We start from the raw sequence: 15,304 nt of genomic DNA on the forward strand, positions 1-15,304 counted from the left end.
CTTGTAAATTCATTTACATTTCTTATATATGCTGGATATTAGACATTTGTCAGATGCATAGTTTTATGCCTCAAACTTTGACTAGACTTTGCATTCATGAAGGCCTACTTCCACCCTAATTGGGCAACTAGACTTTAATAATTAGACTCTAAATGAAATGGAAACTCACACACTATGAGGTTAGTGTATCTCATTTATTGAGTGTATTCCTCAAGAAGGTTGTTCTCATTATTCTCCACCTGTTTAAGCGTTGTGGGGAGAAAAAGAATCTCTTTGTTAGTAAGCCATGTGATCCATGAGTCATATTTTAATCATCTTCTCCTTTTTTTTTTTTTTTTTTTTTGAGATGGCGTCTCGCTTTGTTGCCCAGGCTGGAGTGCAGTGTCACAGTCTCAGCTCACTGCAAGCGCCGCCTCCCGGGTTCACGCCATTCTCCTGCCTCAGCATCCTGAGTAGCTGGGACTACAGGTGCCCGCCACCATGCCTGACTAATTTTTTGTATTTTTAGTAGAGATGGTGTTTCACCGTGTTAGCCAGGATGGTCTCAATCTCCTGACCTCATGATCTGCCTGCCTCGGCCTCCCAAAGTGCTGGAATTACAGGCATGAGCCACCGCACCCAGCAATCATCTTCTTATTTTAACTATACAAAGCATCTTGTCTGCTAATTGTAGTATCTGTGTCAGTTCTGAGTTAATTTCAATTGGTTAATTTTTCTCCTCACTATGAGTCATATTTTCTTGCTTCTTTTGCATGCGTGGTTATCTTTGATTAGATACCAGACCTTGTGAATTTAACCTTTTTGGGTGCTAGATATTTGTATTCCTATAAATTTTAAACTTTGTTTTGGGATGCAGTTAAGTTACTTGGAAACACATCCTTTTGGATCTTGCTTTCAGAATTTGTTTAGGCAGAACCATTTAATTTAAAGCTAATCATTCCCCACCATCAAGGCAAGACCCTTCTGGGTATTCTACCCAATGCTTCATGCATTATGAAATTTTCCATTCTTATTGGTAAAAAAAAGGCATTATTCTTGGTCCTGTATGAGTGCCACGCACTCTACCCTCTACTCCTCTCAGATCATTCTTTCTCTAGCCTCAGGTAGTTTCTTTACATGCATGCACTAATCAGTACTCTGATGAATATTTGAGGGGAACCCTCTACGATCTCTTCTGTGAACTTTAGCTGTCTTTTCTCTGGATTTTCAGCTTCTTCTCCTCACTTCAGGGAGCCCGTTGGATTCCACCTGTGTTCCCTCTTCATGCAACACAATATAGAAATTCTCTTAAGGTAGTGGCCTGAGGAGATTGTAGAACTTTCCCTCCCCCCCGCCCATCTCTTGCCAGATGTCCAGTGTCTTAAAAAAACCTTGTTCCGTGTGTTTTGTTTCTTGAAAAGTATTGTTGGTTGTTTTAGGTGGTAGGGTAAATCTGGTCCCTGTTACTTCATCTTTGTCAAAAGCAAAAGTGCTTAGAGATCTTCCTTTAAGTTTAGAAATGACCAATCACAAAATAGGGAATCTCTACTTGAAAGATCCATGATATTTCATCATAGAGAGGTAGGAAAGAGAATTGATCTCAGAACGACCATTATCTAGTCTTCCTCCCACTCATATTCTTCACAAACATTTGTATAACACAATTTTTTGTACCACTGTTGACCATATCAGTGGGTAGATTACTGAATTTTAGGGGGAAAGACATGCATAAGCTACTCGAATGATAAGTTTTATTGAACATTATGCAAGGGGAGCTGGGTTGGTATCATAGTATAGTAATATTTCTTTATAGTGGTAAAATTGGTGTGAGATTTTTGTTTTTACTTGTTTTGCTTTGTTATTTGGGCTTCACTGGGGAACTAAGTGATTTTTGGCAAGAGAAGAAGCACAAAAAATACAGAAAACTCTCTTCTTATGGTTCCTATAATGGCAACCAAGTCAATAAATGGTTGCAAAATTCAACTAGATTGTGATAGGGTAGTTACTGCAACTGCTTTATCCTTTTTTAAATAGTCAGTTTGAAAAGTAGAAAAGTTCATGGGTAAAGAACAGTAGCTAGGATGCAAATGTGAATCCAGGATGCAATATACAAAGGTTTTTGCAGTTTTCAGCAAGTGTGAATTTCTGATTGACAAGGCCCCTCAGAGCAAAAAGAGACCCTCTGTCTATGTGTGAGATTAGTAACACACAGAGACGTAGTGTTCATCTGCCCAGTTTATGTGGCTAATTAGCATTTAGAGTTTCTTCAATAGAAGCTAGTGAAGTAAGAACTAGATAATATCTTGGAAGATCTTTTGGTTTCTTCTGTCTTGCACTTCGAAGAGGGGCTCAGACTGTTGAATTGGAATAGAACAATTAAACAGACTGTAAAATGAAGTCCTGACATGCTGGTTGCTTTGCCTGCTCTGTCAGAGCAGCACTTGTTCCAGGGAGAGGGGATACTAGTTTTGTTTATTTGTTTGTTTCCGGACAATTTCCTGCCATCACTTTGTGTGTGTGTGTGTGTGTGTGTGTGTGTGTGTGTGTGTGAGCCACGTGTTTGAGGTTGATAATGTTAACAGAGTCCTTGCAGAATGGAAGTTCATCTCCACAGGGAAAGGCTTTGTATTTCAAGTTTTAAAATTCCAAAATATGGCCGAGCGTGGTGGCTCACGCCTGTAATCCCAGCACTTTGGGAGGCCAAGGCAGGCGGATCACAAGGTCAGGAGATCGAGACTATCCGGGCTAACATGGTGAAGCCCCATCTCTACTAAAAATACAAAAACTTAGTCGGGCATGGTGGCAGGCACCTGTAGTCCCAGCTACTCGGGAGGCTGAGGCAGGAGAATGGTGTGAACCCGGGAGGTGGAGCTTACAGTGAGCCAAGACTGTGTCACTGCACTCCAGCCTGGGTGACAGAGCAAGACTCCATCTCAAAAAAAAAAAAAAAAACCAAAATAGTTTGCTATAACATTGTTATTTCTAGTTTTTTATGCTTTTTTGTGTGGATGGTTGGTTTCCCCTTTTCCTAGTTACCAGCTTTTAGGGGAATCCCTTTTTAAGTCAAGAAAGCACTTTAGAAAATTTCTCTCTCTCTCTCTCACTCTCTCTGCTTTTATGAAACTGACAGTAGCATATCTTGCTATTATTGGGTCTTAGTTTGGAATTAAGTTGTGCATGCCGTATGCCCAGAAGGCTCAGTTTTTAAAAAATTTCTATGTTTAATCATATTTAACTTCATTCTAATGGGGTCATGCACACTGTGATATTTTTCAGGAAATATTCAGGAAAATATAATATGTTTGAACTGTAATGAATTATGATGATTTTATTTTCCTTTTATTAATGATAATACACCCAACGCTATTCTTGAAAGTTTGAAAACAGAAACCTTGGTACATTTTTTTTCTTTTGGCAGAATTTTCAACTTTTTTACATAAAAGTGTAAACCTTTGTTTGGTATTATGAGTCACCTGGTTCCGTAGCATCTCTTTGATTTAAAGAGGATATCATCCTTTTAAAAAGGACTCACAGCTAGGCATGGTGCCTCATGCCTATAATCCCAGCATTTTGGGAGGCTGAGGTAGGCAGATTGAGCTCAGGAGTTTGAGACCAGCCTGAGCAACATGGCGAAACCCTGTCTCTACAAAAAATACAAAAATTAGCCAGGTGTGGTGGCATGCACCTGTGGTCCAAGCTCCCTGGGAGACTGAGATGGGAAGACTGCTTGAACCTGGGTGTTTGAGTCAGCAGTGAACCATGATTATACCACTGCACTCCAGCCTGGGTGACAGAGCAAGACCCTATCTCAAAAACAAAATAAACAAAAGGGACTTACTTTTGGGATTTGGAGAATTAGAAAATATTATTATTCATATTAACCGACACCCATAAAAGAGTGCTGTTAAAAGTTCACTTAATACAAGGGCTTCCTTTTCTCTGCTTTGGATTTAAACAGGTTTTCTGTAAGCTAATCAATAGAAAGATGATTAGCATACTTAAGCATGTTATATGAAAGGGATGACATTGTGAAGATGGGGATACTATACAGAAGTAATAAAAAGGTATGGAATTAGGTAGTGTAAGAATTTCAGAACTGAAATAGTCTTAGAAATCATTTGGAACATGGATTTCTTTTGATAGATAGAAAATTTCTGTCCTGCAGTACATCAGCCTTGCCCAGCAGAGCTAGTTAGTGCAGATAGAAGAATCTAGGTTGCTTAACTACCAGTTCACTGTCCTTTCTATTATATTGTAATTCTGTTTTCTGTCATATGTTAGAAGCAGCAATCCACATGAGCTCTATATCCTGAATAAAAACAATAATAATGGCAATAACAAACTATTATTTTTAATGAAAAAATGAGTTAAACCTATTTGTTTTTATTTATTTGGTTTGTTTGTTTATTTATGTGTAGTTTGTCAGAAAGCCATAGGAGTCAGGCTCTGGGTAGCTTATGGCCATTAGTATTATTTTCAAAATCAGAGAGAAATCACTGGAGAAGAATCCCCTTCTAATATAAACTTTTAAACTATTCATTTGAGCATTTAGGAAGCTGGGATCTCTGCTGTAATAATCCTAGAAGATGTTGCTCAAGCCACAGCTGGCTATTATTGAGACTATGGAAAGAGAAAGAGCTTTTGCCCTGATTTATCCTTAAAATGAACAATAGGCCACATTCAGGGAGACCTAGCTCATGGCAGACTATTCTCACCACACCCTTCACACAGCCCTCTTTTTTCTTCTCCCATCCCAAGCCACCATCCCAACCTGCCTTGACTAAACTCAGTGAACAGGAACCATTGTATGAATCGGAAGGAAAATGTCTTAAATATATGAAGTTATGAGTTGGTAAATGCTGTAAAAATATTCTGTAACTTAGTTGGAAGTTGCATCATCCATGCCTGTGGCACTATGGACTGAACCCAAATGGTATAATTCTTCAGTGTAACACTGAAGTAATTTTTGCACCTGCCAAGTATGGTTTAGATTTCAAACCTATGAAATGCCATACTGTAATTGTTCAAATCTAGTGAACCACAGGTGTGTTTAATTTCCTTCCTTTACTTTTTGCTGTCTTCTTTAGGTAAGCTGAACCAACTAAAGAGTGGCCTTATGTGAATCTACAAGGTGAATTTTAACGACACTCAGTTAATATACTTCAGTACTCACATGTTATATAACACTGCTCTATATAGCACTTTTAAATGTATAAAACTTTTTGATGGAGGATAAGTCCATTTCATTTAGAGAAAACAATTGTTTTCAACCACATATGTTACCATAGGATTAGAAGTGGCATACCGTAATGAAAGAACATGGGAAGTCAGAAAACCTAGATTTATTTTTGCCTCTCTTATTGATTCTTCATTTCATCCGGCGTGAATAATTTCCTTTTCTTTGATTTCCGTATCTGCTGAAGGTGAATAATAATACTTTCACTGGCCACATAGAGGTGCTGGGAGAATGAAAGATAAATTCTCCCAAAACACTTTGAACTGCCTAGAAGAAAGACTTACTTAAACAAAAGTTGATTCTATTTTCTATCTTGTTATTTCTTACATGCAGACACCACAGTAAGTGTTGGAAGAGCCTCAACAGATTTGTTTTTTTTTTTGCAACTTTTATTGTAGGTGAGAAGGTTAATATAATCGCCTTCATTTTATGAACAGGGAAACTAATGCCCCCAAAAGGTTTGTTTTGGGATTTAAAATGAGTAGTCCTTTATGAGAATAGGGGAAATTGGTGGGTGTAGATAGATGTAATAACATCGGCCATGAGTTGATAATTATTAAAGCTGGTAATGGGTTTGTCTGTTTACGGGGTATGTTATCATGAATGCTATCATATCTACCTTGTCTTTGTTTGAAATTTTTTATAAAAAAGTTAAAAAAATTGATTAAAAGTAGCTCATTTTCATTTGCAAGGTTCTTTTAAAAATGCTATTGAGGCCTGTCGCAGTGGCTCACGCCTGTAGTCCCAGCACTTTGGGAGGCCAAGGTGGGCAGATCATGAGGTCAGGAGTTCGAGACCAGCCTGACCAACATGGTGAAACCCTGTCTCTACTAAAAATACAAAAATTAGCCAGCCATGATGGCGCGTGCCTGTAGTCCCAGCTACTCGGGAGGCTGAGGCAGGAGAATAGCTTGAACACGGAAGGCGGAGGTTGCAGTGAGCTGAGATCATGCCACTGCGCTCCAGCCTGGAGCACAAAAAAAAAAATGCTGTTGAGTCTATCTCTCAGGCATGGAGAATTCTTTACTTCTTAGGGTTCAGCTAAAAAAAAAAAAACACACACACACACACAAGAAAACAAAGTATATGCTTGGACCCTGAACACAGACATTTTAGTTTTTCATACTCAGTTTTTACATTCTATTTCCAATGCTTTCTAACCATTTGCTACTTTTAACATATGCTATTTCTTTAGAGTTAATATATTACATTTTTTTCTTATTCCTGTTCCAGATGTTTGTCACGTGCTTTGTCATTGTCAATTTTAGATTTTCATTTTCCTATTTTTGGGAATTATAAGCAGTCAGTTATTAACCCAATTACTTTATACTTCAATGAGCTTGTCAGTGGGTAGCCATGTGAATTATTTCAGCTTTTAGAGACACATATCAACCTGCTACCCTGTACCCACAACAGAAAGCTGCTGACTTCCCCATTGCAGGAACTTACAATCAAACGGCATTTGAAACATGTGAGAACACTTCTGTTATTAAAAAAAATCACCCTCAACCTGGGTTATTTTCACTGATAGACTTGCATGGTTAAAACTTGTTATTTCATGAGCTCCCAGATGAGGCAAATGCTGTGAAATGCAGCATACTCACTGTGATTTGTTTTTAGACATCAAAAGAAATCCAGTTTACAATGGAATCATATAACTTTAGAGCTAAGAAAGATCTTAATAATCATCTGGTATAGACCTTCCCATTTATTTATGCCAGAACCTAAAATTAGAAAGGCCAAGTAATTTGCTCAGTGTTACATACCTTAGTATGACAGAGCTGGAACTTGAACCTGAGTTCCTTAGCTTTCAATTCAGAGTTCTTAACTAGGTTGCCACTCAAGTACATTCAGGTCTTTGATGCTATTTGTGAACACTAAATATGTCTCTGCTTCTTACAATTTACAAATCTTACTCTATTTTGCAACACCCTGCCAAGTCATATTGGAGCCTGAGGCAAAATGAAAGACCAATGACACTGATCCTGTCTTTATTTAAAATTCTGATATTTTCTTCACTATGGATTTGTGGGATTAATTTTGATTTTTTAAAATATTGCATTAAAATGTATTTTGACTACTGAGTTTTTTTGTAGCTCCTAAAATTTTGCATTTGAAGTGGGTGCCTCGCTTGATTCACCCTAGTCCCAACTCTATTATTTTTGCTTTAATCTATTTACTCTAGAAATCCCTTTTTCAGCCTTCTGGCAATAAAATAAAATCAACCTATGAAACCTTTACAAGCAAACCCATATTATTGGCCACTTACAAACAATGGTGGCAAACAAAACAAACCAGAATCTGCAAGTGCTATTCTTTGGCTTGATTGTTGGTAACATTACATAGTAATTACATAGTAATTTTTGGCTCCATGAATTTAAACTCTCTTGGAATGTCTAGCAGTTTATTGAAAAGAGCTCAAAGCCAAGATGTGAGTTCTTTTGTTTGATCCTTCACAGTATTGTGTTTTAGGCTCTTGGATCATTGTGTTTGTTTTGATTTCTATAAATTGGGACTCAAGGGAAGGAAGCTCTTTATAGGCCTATTATTTTCATTTTACTTGGTCCTCTCAACACCTGTTTGAGATAGGTATTTTATAGGCTAGAACTAAAACCCAACTCACACTGACTTAAGTTAAAAGAGAATTCACTAGCTAACATAATTGAAAAACATAATTGAAAATTGAAAAGGAGTAGGTATGACTTCAGGTATTACACATCATTTTGTCAGGGCTTTCTCTGTCTTGTTTTCTATGGGTTGGCTTTATTATTATTCAGATTTTTCCTACATAGTAGCACCGGGCGTATACTCTACTAGCTTAGCAACCTTAGTTGAAAGGGAATGAATCTTTCCTGATTGCTTGAGCCAGAGTCTCAGAATTGAGTATAATTGGCCAGCATAGGTCACATGCACATCCCTGCACTAGGCGTTAAGGCCTGGGGAATGCAATTAAATCACTGTCTGAACCTGGTTCATGTGCTCAACCCTGGGTCAGTGACTGGATTGAGAGTAGAAGAGATCTGTTTCCTCTAAAAGAAGAGATGACTTTTCAACTCGTTTCCCCCCAGAAGGGATTCTGGACAGGCAGAGACAAATGTCAACTAAAATGTTACCATTCTCACTTCCTTTATGAGGTTGTTGAGGCTTAATTAAGTGAATTTTACGAGGCTGCATAGCTAATGAGTGATAGGGTCTTAACTTTGACCCAAATCTGCCTAACTCTAAAGCCCATTCTCTTTTCTCCACACCTTGTATCCCTCGAACACCATGCTCCTTCCTTCTTCTCCTTAATGTGAAACCATCATGATTGCCATCACTTTACAGCAGTATTCTTCAAAAATGAGTGATTTTGCCCCCAGAGGAAATTTGGTAATTTCTGGAGACTTTTTTTTTTTTTTTGGAGACAGAGTCTCGCTCTGTCACCCAAACTGGCATGCAGTGGCCGGATCTTCAGCTCACTGCAAGCTTCGCCTCCCGGGTTTACGCCATTCTCCTGCCTCAGCCTCCCAGGTAGCTGGGACTACAGGTGCCTGCCACCTCGCCCGGCTAGTTTTTTGTATTTTTTTTAGTAGAGACGGGGTTTCACCGTGTTAGCCAGGATGGTCTCGATCTCCTGACCTCGTGATCCGCCCGTCTCGGCCTCCCAAAGTGCTGGGATTGAGACTTTTTTTTTTATTGTCACAACTGTGCACAGAGGTGAGTGTGGTGCTACTGCACAGAGGCTAGGATGCCTATACATCCTATAGTGCACAGAACAATTCCTCAGAACAAAGAATTACCCAGCCTAAAATGTCGGTAGTGGTAAGGTTAAGAAACCCTGCTTTTTAGGTTCAATTTCTAGGCTATTACTATTAACATCGGTTTTGAGAGAAATAAGTAATAGCGAGCAGGATTGAAATAAACATGTAGGTATAATTAAGTTGTCTCTTAATTCAGGGAAATTTCCTTTAATTTCCATAGCAGCTAACTTCAGAATATTGAATTATCTTGGTGAGTGGGTAAATTGCAATAGAATGTAAATTCCTTTCTAAAATACTGTTTTATGCAAGTTTAAGCTAACTTCCCAGACATAATTTTTCATTCTAAAATAAATCCTATAATTTTTTTCTTAAAATATAATCTAGGGATATTTTAAATTGAATAGTGAATGCTTTTAAAGGAAATACGTAAGTTTATCTCAAATGCCTTTTAATATTTATAGATTCTATTCCAGGGGAAATAATTATTTTTTAAAATCTGAGCTGCCGGGTATGGTGGTTTACGCCTGTAATCCCAGCACTTTGGGAGGTGGAGGCAAGCGGATAATGAGGTCAGGAGATTGAGACCATCCTGGCTGACACGGTGAAATACCATCTCTACTAAAAATATAAAAAATTAGCCAGGTATGGTGGCGGGTGCCTGTAGTCACAGCTACTCAGGACACTGAGGCAGGAGAGTGGCATGAACCCGGGAGGCAGAGGTTGCAGTGAGCCGAGAGTGTGCCACTGCACTCCAACCTGGTGGACAGAGCAAGAACCCATTGCAAAAGAAAAGAAAAGAAAAGAAAAAAACAAAAAACTGAGCCAAAGCATTTCTAAAACTTTGGTTGATAATAAGAGATTTAATGTACTAAAAAGAGATTTAATGTACTAAAAAGCATACAGAAATTTTCTTCCTGTAGGCAAGTGCTTTGTGAAAGAATAATGAAAGCAGAAGAATACATTAAATGAATTATAGCTGCTAGTTATTGGGTTTCACCCTTCAGAGAAATCAACCTTCTTGTTAAATGACATGAAAATAGTTTGTACTGTCTGACTCCTTGAGACTTGCAAGTCGTTTCTGAATTGTGCATATCTGAATGAATCCAAGGAAAGCTGTGCTTCTGTAGTCAAACCACAGACAATATTCTAGTAGAAGAGCTGAATGAGTAGAGTGATACTACAGATGGCTTTCATATAAGAAATCTTTTACAATCCAGCAAGTCAAATTTATTGTTGGAGTTGGAAGATTTGGGGCTTAGCATTTTCTCATTTTGCCAGTTTTATACAAATAATTCTTCTTGTTTTCCACATTCTCATGACTATGTGCAGCATGGAATTACAAGTCCATTCCTTTCTCTGGTTCTTTTTAACCTTATCAGACCCAATCCAGATCAATTAACATTCCTCTGATTTCAACTGAATAATTCCAACTTGCCTTGATATCTCACATGGATGACTTTCTTCCCATCTCTCCTACCCCCCAATGATCCTCCAGCTCATGCCTGTCATGCCCATTTTTTTTTTGGCCTCACTTCTTTACCTCATCTCAGGAATACTCATTGCTTTTTCTATTTCTTCTATTTTTCTTTGGCCTCTCTTTCCTCTCCCGTATTAAATTTCCTCCTTGGCTGTAACGCCTACTTTCTTCTGTTTCCCAAACCCTATTTACTGGCTCTATATCCTTAGACTTACTTGTTTCTTAATTCATATCCTCATCTACTAAGGTGTGTAATGGCCACCCACCTAGCATATTTTAGTAAGGCATGTGTGTACAGACAGGTCACCTATTCATTGTTAATATAATTCAATTTGCAGTTTCCTTGGAAATAAGGCAGTTGCTGATCTTCAGATCACCCAAGTTCTTACTCGTTGGAATGCAGGTTCCTTTGTCACATTAGGAAGGACAGTAATATTTATGAAAAAGTTAGAAAAATACTGTAATAAATGGTGCTGGGTTAATTAATATATTATTAATATAGACCTACTATTTTTCTTGAGAAATGTTCTTGAAGATTTGAAATTTCTTATGTTTACAGACATGTTGCTGGTACCATCAGGAGTTCATTCCTCTTTACTGCTTTGTGATAGAGTTTGGTATTCCGAATTTTACAGAGCAGAGATGAGAGGTCTCTTGACTAAACAAGTGACTTATCTAGAATTTCACAGGAAAGTAATTACAGAGCCCTTGAATTTCCTGTCTCTTACTTCTATGATATAAATACAAAACAATTTGCTTTGCATTGCTTATTTATATAAATGCCTCAGAGCATTTGCTTTCCTTTAATAAAATCATAAGGACTATCACCTGGTAATGAAATTGTTAGGATAGAAGAGAAATGAACTAGGAACAGTGTACCTGAATTTGATTATCGCCTTTTCAACTGTCTAATAATGGGGGCTGTGGGCTCATAGGCTCTCCTTCTGAATTGTGAAAACTATACTTGTTTTATCCTACATTGGTGAAGTTCCCAGTCCTTAAAAAACAAACAAGATTTGGCGGGGCTCGGTGGCTCATGCCTGTAATCCCAGCACTTTGGGAGGCTCAGGTGGGCGGATCACGAGGTCAGGAGATCGAGACCATCCTGGCTAACACGGTGAAACCCCGTCTCTACTAACAATACAAAAAATTAGCCGGGCGTGGTGGTGGGCGCCTGTAGTCCCAGCTACTCAGGAGTCTGAGGCAGGAGAATGGCATGAACCCAGGAGGCAGAGCTTGTAGTGAGCTGAGATGGTGCCATTGCACTTCAGCCTGGGCGACAGAGCGAGACTCCGTCTCATAAATAAATAAGTAAATAAATAAATAAATAAATAAAACAAGATTTAAAGTGCAAAATGTTATTGTTAAGTTAAAGTGACCCTTGTGTGTTTGCAAAGCTCTGAGGGTTTTCTGGGGCTAGTGATCCCCTTGGTGAGCACTGGGGAGTGTGGTGGGAACCAGCCATGTTTTGGTGATTTCTTTTAAATTTCTAAAACTGTTTTTCTGTTGGGTTGAAGTGGGGAAACTTCTTTTGGAACTGCTTTTGGTGTTGCTCTGAGTGTGTTTGGGAGTGCATTCCAGTAATTTGTGGGGGGATGTTAGCTGTTCAGGAAAAATAACCCTTACCAAAGGTAATGGTTCCCACTAGCATTTTCAGTAACATGTACCAGATGTGGGTAGTTAATTATTCTAAGATCTGATAAATACCTGCCAGCCAAGCCTAATTTTATTTTCAGTAAACAGTGGCCAAAGGTCCTAGCTGTTCATTTGATAGGATAGGCCTGTTTGCACTTATCTATTAATAAAAGCACAACACTCCTTTAGTTTTCCTTTCCCAGGGCCAGATAAAACAGTTTAGACACTCACGTATTTGTCTTAGTAAATCAGACAGAGTAAACAAATCTGGTAGATTAACTTGGTAAATAGAGTGTGGTTAAGTGTTACCTTTGGAGTTGAACTCAATGCCATATAAATAGCATTAATCGCATGGTATTTTCAATAATCTTTATGGAGTAAAACAGAGGGTTGTTTTTTTCTTTCAACCAACAGGGACTTAAGTATATTTCTTAAGTACTTTCAGATGTCCTTCTGTACAGAGATTTTAAAATCACTTTAAAATGAAATTTATTCTTTTGTCCCATTTGTAACTTCTTGGGAACTTTGTACTAGTTAACATTATGTTTAAAAACCTGGAAACCTCTATGGTTCATCTCAGAAGAGAAACAGGACTACATAGTGGCATGCGAGCTTTGCCAGACAGAGATAATGGCCATCTAGAGGTTACTGATTTGGGTGGAACAGTGAAAAAGGGGCTTTTATGGGGAAGACAGTGGCTGGTAGGCAGAAATTCACTTTATTCATATGCATTTTTTCTTTCCTCTTGGGTAAAGAGTTCTATTAGGGTCAGAAGTAGTATTTATTTTTGTGAGGTAGATTCTTGTCTTGTGAGAACTGGCATGAAACAGACTCATTATTTCACACTAGCCAACAAAACAGTATTATATGAAAGTAACTTCTAGTCAGTCCAAGCCTGGACTGGATTTGTATTGGGAATCTGGTGGTGCAGGGCTCCAAGTCTCATGCCAGCTCTTGTCTCCCCCATTANAATACAAAAAATTAGCCGGGCGTGGTGGTGGGCGCCTGTAGTCCCAGCTACTCAGGAGTCTGAGGCAGGAGAATGGCATGAACCCAGGAGGCAGAGCTTGTAGTGAGCTGAGATGGTGCCATTGCACTTCAGCCTGGGCGACAGAGCGAGACTCCGTCTCATAAATAAATAAGTAAATAAATAAATAAATAAATAAATAAAACAAGATTTAAAGTGCAAAATGTTATTGTTAAGTTAAAGTGACCCTTGTGTGTTTGCAAAGCTCTGAGGGTTTTCTGGGGCTAGTGATCCCCTTGGTGAGCACTGGGGAGTGTGGTGGGAACCAGCCATGTTTTGGTGATTTCTTTTAAATTTCTAAAACTGTTTTCTGTTGGGTTGAAGTGGGGAAACTTCTTTTGGAACTGCTTTTGGTGTTGCTCTGAGTGTGTTTGGGAGTGCATTCCAGTAATTTGTGGGGGGATGTTAGCTGTTCAGGAAAATAACCCTTACCAAAGGTAATGGTTCCCACTAGCATTTTCAGTAACATGTACCAGATGTGGGTAGTTAATTATTCTAAGATCTGATAAATACCTGCCAGCCAAGCCTAATTTTATTTTCAGTAAACAGTGGCCAAAGGTCCTAGCTGTTCATTTGATAGGATAGGCCTGTTTGCACTTATCTATTAATAAAAGCACAACACTCCTTTAGTTTTCCTTTCCCAGGGCCAGATAAAACAGTTTAGACACTCACGTATTTGTCTTAGTAAATCAGACAGAGTAAACAAATCTGGTAGATTAACTTGGTAAATAGAGTGTGGTTAAGTGTTACCTTTGGAGTTGAACTCAATGCCATATAAATAGCATTAATCGCATGGTATTTTCAATAATCTTTATGGAGTAAAACAGAGGGTTGTTTTTTTCTTTCAACCAACAGGGACTTAAGTATATTTCTTAAGTACTTTCAGATGTCCTTCTGTACAGAGATTTTAAAATCACTTTAAAATGAAATTTATTCTTTTGTCCCATTTGTAACTTCTTGGGAACTTTGTACTAGTTAACATTATGTTTAAAACCTGGAAACCTCTATGGTTCATCTCAGAAGAGAAACAGGACTACATAGTGGCATGCGAGCTTTGCCAGACAGAGATAATGGCCATCTAGAGGTTACTGATTTGGGTGGAACAGTGAAAAGGGGCTTTTATGGGGAAGACAGTGGCTGGTAGGCAGAAATTCACTTTATTCATATGCATTTTTTCTTTCCTCTTGGGTAAAGAGTTCTATTAGGGTCAGAAGTAGTATTTATTTTGTGAGGTAGATTCTTGTCTTGTGAGAACTGGCATGAAACAGACTCATTATTTCACACTAGCCAACAAAACAGTATTATATGAAAGTAACTTCTAGTCAGTCCAAGCCTGGACTGGATTTGTATTGGGAATCTGGTGGTGCAGGGCTCCAAGTCTCATGCCAGCTCTTGTCTCCCCCATTAAACTTCCTGTTTTAGTAATGGTTAAAAACAACCCTCTTTACTGCAATATATTTTCTCATTGGCTTTATACTCGAAGTTGCAAGTACTTTATAAAATTATTTTTAGTTTTGCATGCTGTATAATAATCCACCTAATTTGGTAAGCATCGTACATAAAAGAAATAGCTGAAAGGCTTTAGAGAAAGTTCCCTACTCATACCTCCCCCTTTACAATAATCTCGGCATTAATACCTTATGTCATAAGAGGGTGGCCTGGCACAGTACCATGAATATAGTGCCCAATACCCAGTGGTAACCTACCAGTGACTGTTATGGAAATGATGGTGATGATAGTGTAGGGGAGAGACTGAAAACCAAAAGTTTAGAGATCTGTGTTCTGTTTTCAGCTTCATTTTAATGGCCTACTGGGAGATCAGGTACATTATTTCTGCTCTTTTTTTTTTTAGTTTCTCCAGCTATACATGAAGAAAAAAGTCCTAGTCCACTCACCAACCTGATGGGCATGTTGTGAAAACTAATGAAAGTATAAAGTTCTTATAGTTTGAAGGATAAAAGGTGCTATAACCAATAGGTACAAAATACTAATTATTATTTTTACAGTTCAGAATAGTGAACCTTTGGAGTAAATTTTTTCTATTATATTTACTAGTCTTTCCTTTAACAATTATTTGCCAAATTTAACTCTTTTTCTCTTTTAATTAGACCCAGAGTATAGTAAAAAATTGATGGTTTGGCTTTCAGAAAGAGTTATTTTGTTGTCTCTACCAACTTTTCAATTAAACATTTTTAGCTGTGAATCAAGTT

At 38.2% G+C, this 15,304-nt stretch overlaps 1 protein-coding gene and 1 long non-coding RNA gene across 6 annotated transcripts in view; one reads left to right on the forward strand and one right to left on the reverse strand.

Annotated features, from left to right (window-relative positions):
• RAD51B (RAD51 paralog B) overlaps positions 1-15,304 on the forward strand; it is a 777,158-nt gene that overhangs the window by 325,720 nt on the left and 436,134 nt on the right. The window lies entirely within an intron of this gene.
• Positions 1-15,304, reverse strand: part of LOC108533728 (uncharacterized) — a 51,516-nt gene that overhangs the window by 29,146 nt on the left and 7,066 nt on the right. The window lies entirely within an intron of this gene.

This window comes from Rhinopithecus bieti, unplaced genomic scaffold, assembly GCF_001698545.2.
Source record: "Rhinopithecus bieti isolate Rb0 unplaced genomic scaffold, ASM169854v2 scaffold_11252, whole genome shotgun sequence".
Taxonomy (NCBI): Eukaryota; Metazoa; Chordata; class Mammalia; order Primates; family Cercopithecidae; genus Rhinopithecus; species Rhinopithecus bieti.